The sequence below is a fragment of the Aptenodytes forsteri genome, unplaced genomic scaffold, assembly GCF_000699145.1.
Source record: "Aptenodytes forsteri isolate BGI_AS27 unplaced genomic scaffold, ASM69914v1 Scaffold241, whole genome shotgun sequence".
NCBI classification, from domain to species: domain Eukaryota; kingdom Metazoa; phylum Chordata; class Aves; order Sphenisciformes; family Spheniscidae; genus Aptenodytes; species Aptenodytes forsteri.
This window is the reverse complement of record NW_008795252.1, coordinates 3,568,507-3,575,679: the sequence shown is the minus strand read 5'-3', so window position 1 is coordinate 3,575,679 and position 7,173 is coordinate 3,568,507.

The following is a 7,173-nucleotide window of genomic DNA, read 5'->3' as shown; positions in this document are numbered from 1 at the left end:
ATCGGGGGACAGAAATGCCACGAACACGCGGGGGGGAAAGGGGGACGGCTGGGGGAGCAGAGAAAGGACGGGGCCAGACCCTGACCGAGGCAAGCCCAGCCCCGCACGGGGCTTTAGGCTTCTGCGGGAGGCGGCTGCTCCTTAGTTGCGGCTCTGTGGGAGCTACAGCTGCCGGAGCTGTAGCCGGTACCCAGATACCAGCAGCAGACACAGTGTTGGGAAACAACGTAGGCTTCCTTACGGCTGGTCTCAGGAGGTAGAATAAAGCGCGTGGAGAACTCTTCAGAGGTTCACGATACAGATCTAAGCCTGCAAGGGGTGGAGAAGAATTCATCCTGTCCCACGAGATACTTGGGCCCAGTGACCAGAGGGGCACATGGAGAAACCTGAGGCCACGTCCTCTGTCGTGTCTTCCCTGTCCCTCCCCACAATCCTGCACTTTGATCAGAGCCATCTCCAAACTTAAGGATAGGCAAGCTATTCATCTTTGCAGGAGTCTTGCTTAAGACGATGGCCCCAGGAAAAAAGGGGGGAGGGCGAACCAAAACAAAACCCCAACACACCTACACGCCCCCCCCATTCGACCACTATGATGAAAATAGTCTTTCCAAAACGAGAAGACTACATCAGAATCTGGTTTGTCACCAACCACACTATCACTCACACCACTATAAATTAGGGTGCATCCTCGGTGCAGCTATCAGAGCTATAACCAATATCGATCTGAACAAAATAGGGTCGTAAGTGCAATAAGGCTGTGTCTGGGGCACCAAACTTCAGAGCAACTTTGGATCTAGGTGTGGTTCCATTGCTTATAGTAATGGGCCACCACCTTGCTTTTCCTTAAAAAACTAAAACGGTGGCTGAAAGTAGAAAATTTGAAACCAAACCCTGAATCTAAGTCATTTAGGCAAGATGAACTCCATTACATTCTTGTGGGAATGTCCTTTAAACTGATCAGTTACAAAGTTGTTTTCTAACAGCGTTACTAAATTAGACAATAATGAATCTGCATTTCAGAGCCCTGCCTGGCTTATATGTGGCGTATTTTTGATTTTCATATAATTCGGGCCTTCAGTCAACAAAAGCTTGATTTCAAAGTGGCCAAAGCCAGAGAGGGATGTGCTTATTTTATACTGAAATGGGGCCTTGGGCAGTGATTTGCCACACTTGATGGGGATTAATCCAGAAAATGAAGGAGAAATTCAGGTCCTGTGTAGATACTGGCACAAAGCCCAAATTTAGAGCTCCAGAAGGCAAATGCTATTCATATCTTCATTTGTAAGAAGCTGGGGACAGAAAAGACCTACTCAATGCTACCAGTGAAGGACACAGGCCTCTCTTGGGTACCCATCACTCTGGTGGTGTTTGGAGCATTATCTGAAATTGGTATGCAAGGGGTTAACCGTGTCTAAATTTCCTTCAGTACACAGGTTTAGGATGAAGAGAGAGGTTATCTAAAAGACAGAGCAGTAAATTTCTTTAGGAAATTAAGATTGTCATCAGTACTTCAGAGCTGTGGATTGAATTTTAAGCTAGGAAATTCTTGTTTACTAAGTAAATTAAATTGTAATAGTCAATGATTTTTGACATTAAGATTGTACTTCATGCAGTCTTCTCCAATATTCCACTCATTTACAATATTCAAATTTTAAAATGCTGGTAGCATAAACAGGACTAAAGACTAAAGCTACCTATAAAGCAAAAAAAATTAAATATAAAATTCTAGTAGCATTTTGGCCTCAGAACAATCCCATCTGAATCAAAGAGTTAAAGCGAACAATAGCTGAAAGAAGTAAGAAGCACTTCTGAAATGAAACCTTCAGTAAAGGACTAAGATATTAAAACATTCTGGTCTGGCTCTTGCAGCAAAGAATAATGCAGCCAAGAGAATGCAAAAATTGCATCCTTTTTAAATTATGGGGGTCTAGTGATACTCCACCTTTTCAAAAAGTGCCAGTGCTTTGGAAGATGCCAATCTGCCATAGAACCGAATCCTTCAAAAAATGATAATTAAGTCTTTTTTTTTTTTTTAAATAAAAAAAGTAAAAAAGGTGTTTTCTAGCAACTATTCAGGATTGTGTTAGACACAGGCAGTAGAACAGTTCTTGCCAAGGCAAGCCTACACCCGAGTAGAGAAAGAAGGTATAATGTGAGCAAAGCTAACAAGCAAAGATTGGCATACTGGAGAGGCTGGCTCCAGGCTTTTTCAATGGGTGAAACCTGGAATGTCATACAAAGCGTTCCTTAAGAATGCAAGAAGGTAGGACGTGAAGGAGAAAGAAAAGAAATTTCTTCTTTTCTGAATAGGAGGTGTGAAAAGTAAATACAGACTGGAGAAAAAAAAAGGAACTATGAAAACAAGGGCAACCTTATTTGTTTCTAGCATCTAAACAATAAAAACAGCGAGTCTATTAATAAACCAGCAACGCTTTAAAAATAATGAGACAATGAGATATCTTCCATTTACTCATGGAAAAAGAAACGAGGCAATTTGTAAGTGTTTGCAAGTGGTCAGTTAGTGAAAGATACTGATACAAGCGTATTCCAGAAGCTCCAGAAGTCCTTCAAGCCCCTATCCACTGGTCAAAGGTACACCGACAGCCAAAAGGCTTCCTAAGGGCTCTATAACCCACTACATCACTCCAGGAGGAAAGGACGGAAGTATTCAGCAGCATACCTCACAAATTAATCTGGAATTTGGTTTATTTGAATGAAAAACACGCAAATATTTGAGAAAATTTTAAAAAATAAAAATCAGCAAAAACCTGCTCAAATGGGGAACCCATTGTGAAGTCAAACATGGCTTTTTCTGAATCAGATAATGTGGTTTTGGTGATTTGACCTAAAACTCCCACACACACACTTTGCGTTCCAGAAATCTGAACAACCCCTTCTTGGCACAGTACAAGCTGAAACATATTCCCAGTTACTAAGAAGGCCCTATAGCAAAGATTAAGTCAAAGCCCTGACCTTTGCATTTGTGTAGCTCCTGCAGTACAAAGCAGCGAACTGAACAGGGAGTCCTTCGCTTCACCAGCAAGTTCCCTTGACTCACATAAGACTGACGCTTGTGAATCCCTGCCATCGTTTCCCAGAATTTATCGAAGGCCATGTGTGGCATTATGTCATGGATCGATGGCCAGAGCATGTTGCATTATGAGCATTTCTCATTCTTCCCTAGGAATCTGTTTTCAGCATATACTCGGAAGGCATCCTAATTTTTCTTGGGCTATGATGTACGCTGGGCTGCAGTGGTATCAGAGCAGGTTTAAGGGACTCTGGTTCTTTCTAAATCCACCCGGCAGAATTGCGGTGAAGCGGAGAATTTGGAGCAGAGGGACCTGACAGCGAGGTGCGTAACAGGGTATTATGATACAGATGAAATTCCCACAGTCCTGTCTATGCACACTAGATTTACTGTAAAATCTGGGGATGAATTATTTTGTGATGTGCAGTATGCAGGAACATGATAAAGATATTTCAAGGTATTATAGGACACAGATCACTAGAAGACAAAAATCGTTAAAAGAAAATCCTCTTGCATTTTAAGAGCACCACCTACAAGCAGGACTCCACATCAAACACACTTTGTCAAGAGCTTCTCAGGTAGCTCATCAACTACTTGAAGGTTGTGCTAGTGACAATGCTAGAGCTTTACCTTTAATATAATGACCTGATGAATTAAAACAATTGTGGTTGCTTGTAATCAGTGATTTAATGAATGTAACATCCTAACTGAACCATATATCACACTAGATTATTAGAGAAAAATAAAAATCAAGATGTTTTATGGTTTCAAATGTTTCTAAAAGTGTTCCTGCTTTTAGCTTACACGGACTTAATTTCAGGTTTACAGTAAGTTCTTCCCTTGCCCCTGAAAACCCCAAAGCAACACTCAGTCAGATCTACCAAGTTTGCCTGGCCTAGGGGGAAAAGCTGTAAATTACCATTTATTCTTAGCTGCAGTATAAGCCCAGATTTATATGAAGCTTTACAGGCCTCAGCAAGTCTGGATAAATATGGCATGAAATGAGGTTTATTTTAAAAAACAAAACAACACAAAACAAAACAAACCCACAACCCTATAAATAGAAGAAGTCCTAGTCCATGAAGTTTTTGAAGCAAAGCTATTTTTCAGTGACAAAGGTTTTTATGAAAAAAAAGCGTGGATCCTTCTTAAATATATTCACACCTAAAGTCCTTCCATTTCAATGACAGCAATGGATAAAACAATAACAAAAACAAGTGCAAAGGGTGGCTAGAATAATGTACACGGGTTGCCACTTATGTGTTCAAGTGCAAATTTATCTTAGCTTTCTTTTTGATAAGTACAGGCCCTGTGACTTTTAAAAGTATGTCCCACAGTCCCCCTAACAAACAAGTTGACAGGTTTGTTTTTTTGTTTGTTTGTTTTTTTAAGATCTGTCTTTTCATAACAAGAATGATTGACACACTTCAGATGTACAACCTGACTAGCTTCCAGATGCTTATTAGTCTTTCAATGCAGGAGAAACGGTGAACTATACCACAAAAGGTCATTTCCCTTTAAAAAAAGTCAGAAATCTGTCTTTGGCATTGAATCTCTTCCTCATAAATAAGTGTATGAAAGATTTTGTCTGATATTTCTTTCCTTTAACACTGTGCAGTGTTCACTGAAATAGTGTATGGAGAGGAACTCCATACATTGTTTTTTGGGGGTTTTTTTGCAGAACGCAAGCAGTAAACATACTCAAAAAGGCCAGTGAGATTATTTAACATTTAAACAGTGTATGCAACTCTTTTTTATCTGTCCTAGGGTATCTGGATGCTACAGGATGCCTGAGAAACACAGCAAGTTCTGTGAATGGAGTTTTACATCAAGAAAAATATTCATATATGTTTACCTTTCTTGTGAGCTATTAAATATTTGATCAGCCCTGCCTGTTATCGGGTATCATCTCTTTTACTCTTATAGTTCTCCATCAAGTCTCAGAAGATATAGTTGATTAAAAAAAATTGCCACGGTTTCTGACTGTGCTTATTTTGTATTGTAGCCTGTATGTTTCCTTCCAGATGCAGCTGGCTTCTCCATTTTTGTTTATGATCTGAGCAGGTCAAAGGCACAATCACACTGGAGAAAGAGGGAGGCTGGGAATTTCTGGCTGTCTTTAGCACCTTCCCCAGCCACATAAGATGGGGAAAAAAAAAAAACAAAAAACAAGTGATCTTTTCTGCTTAAGGTGGGTACATCTTTCCGGGGGTACTCCTCAGTAATTCAACCATACTTTACATTGCAGAACCATCTAGGCTCTTTATCCCCCCACAAAACTGAAAGGAAAAACATCCAGAAGAAGGACTGGGTTCTGGCTCGCCCCAGTCAGCCACCGGCTTTAGTACCTTTCACCTCTAAAATGTACTGACTTCCTCTGACCCTCAGAGGCTCTATTGATTCACAGAAACCTGAGTCATACTTACAGGAAACATTTCTCTCCCCAGAAATTTACAATAGGAGCTGCAATTTTGCACAGATAACATCCTTCTTTTCTTCCCTGACATCTATGCTAAAATTTTTTCCTCCGTCTTCATAGTATGGGGTTACTATATCCCAATATAAATGTGCATGCCTTAAATCGGTGCCTTTTCGCTCCCATTTCCCAAACGGCCTCAATAAGCAGCCTTTTTGCATCAAAGATATTTCTTTCCTACGCAAAGATATTAGCTTCTGCATACTACTTCCCAACCGCAGGTATCAAAGCATTTTTCAAACGAACAAGAATAGCTGTCCCCCTGGCTCTGCAGGTGAGGGAAGTATATAGCTCACATGCTCTATAGTGTCAGAAGGCCCTGAACAGAAGCACCTCAGAGTCAAAGTTTCACCTCGAAGCCAAAGAAAAAGAGAGCCTTGTGAGGTCTGCAGTCAGATTTGTTATCTCTCCTCAGCAGAAGTTACCCACGGACGGAGAGCAGCGTGAAATCCAAATTAAGACAAAGAACCGTTTCATGCATTGGGCTGCAGTGCCCTGTTATTTGACCCGCTCCCTGCCTGTATTCCTGCAGCAGCAGCAGCATCTGTGCTGTCACCCTTCCGCCTGGGGTACCTGTGGGTGGGGGTAAGCAGCCCCAACCCAGCCTGGTGGGATACTGCTGCCAGCCCTGGCTGCCTTCCCACCACGCTCTTCCTCACCGCTTTGCAGTGCGACGCTCTGCTTAAAGGACTCAGCATCTTCCCTCTGCTTCACGAAAACCCCAGCCAATCAATCAGGCAACAACACGCGACTAAAGCAATCGGTCACACCGTTTGATTAATCACGCCAATTACCGGGTACTCAGAGTAAACAATTTCAAAAGCAACCCAGTGTGGAAAATGGGCCTGCAGCTATGTAAGAATGGGTCAAATCGCTTGAAATCATAAATATATTCATAAAAATCTCCTTTCATTCACAAACAATTTACTTCCTAGGGGGTGAATTTCATTCAGAGAAGAGAGAAAAGACAAGATTCAGCAAATATATTATTGGCACCGTCAGGTGTTCTAATTTCAGCTGCAGAAATCACTGAGGAAAGCAGGTTAGCAGGATTTAAGAGAATTTTATGTATTGTGTGGAAATAGGAAGAAAATCTGTAGATTTATCAGGTAAGGCAATGATGTTTTCTTTTTAAATTCAATCTTTAACATTTCAATATCTCAGGGGTCAGAAAGAGTGTTAAACACAAAGGACAGGATGATGCGGGATTTTTCTTTTTTTCATGTTTGCCTTTCTGTACATTATATGTGGGCTCATTCCAGAGTATTTGGAAAAAATGTCCAACAGTAGAAAGGGAAACAAAAGCTTTTTCAAATACATAAGTGTTAGAACATCTCCACAGAATTTCCCCTCCATTTTTGAGAGCCATTACACACCTACTTGCAAAGTCTTAGTTAAAAATAATCTGCTTTCCTTTTTCTTGATCATCTCTCAAGAAACACGTACGGTCTGTCCAGTTTAAATAAATTAGCACATTAATAGGTCAAATACATCAATTATGAACTTAACACACTCTCAGACTAATGGGACTTGCATTATTGATTTCAGCAGACATAGGATGCCTCACTTATTTTTTTGGAAAGTAATTTAATAGAAATTGATACGATGAGTCAGCAAACTGTTTTTTCTAACATGACTTTCACCTCCAGGAATACTCCTTCACAGT